The sequence below is a fragment of the Fonticula alba genome, assembly GCF_000388065.1.
Source record: "Fonticula alba strain ATCC 38817 unplaced genomic scaffold supercont2.37, whole genome shotgun sequence".
NCBI classification, from domain to species: domain Eukaryota; order Rotosphaerida; family Fonticulaceae; genus Fonticula; species Fonticula alba.
In genome coordinates, this window is record NW_009243007.1 from 584 (window position 1) to 1,131 (window position 548).

The window sequence follows — 548 nt, forward strand, 5'->3', positions numbered from 1 at the left end:
CGGCCCCCTCTCCAACAACGAGGGGACACGGTCGGCGGCGGGCGGCAGGCCGGGGGGCGGCCGCCGGAGGATGCGGGGGCAAAAAAAAATACGCGCCCTTGTGTGATGGGGGCCGCCGCGTGTTGGCAGGGGCCTTCTCTATGGGCGCGGCTCGCACATGCGCATGGCCGGGGCGTGTCGCGCGGTGGGGACGGCCGCCAGAGGGAGGGAGGGGGGCGTTCGGTTCGACTGCCGCCGGTTGGCGATGGCCCCGGCCAGGGTGGCGCCACACGGTGCGGCCAATGGAGATACGGTCCCCGCTGTGTGCGCATCACACCATGGCCGGCGCAGGCCCTCTCGAGGCGGCCCCGGCCAAAAAAGATAGCCCACTGTGGGGCTCGAACCCACGACCCTGGGATTAAGAGTCCCATGCTCTACCAACTGAGCTAAACAGGCTATGAGGGACGAACATCAGAACCGGCTGAAGAACGTGGGGATGTTGTCCGGCCGCCCTGGCCGGCGGCGGCCGAGCGGGCGAAGCGCCGCCGGGCGGTTGTCCCGGTCCGAGC

General features: G+C 70.4%; 1 non-coding gene across 1 annotated transcript; it reads right to left on the minus strand.

The window, feature by feature from the left end:
- Positions 1-362: 362 nt before the first annotated feature.
- H696_06243 lies at positions 363-435 on the minus strand. The gene has a single exon. It is a non-coding gene; the product is annotated as a tRNA-Lys (tRNA).
- Between the last annotated feature and the right edge of the window lie 113 nt (positions 436-548).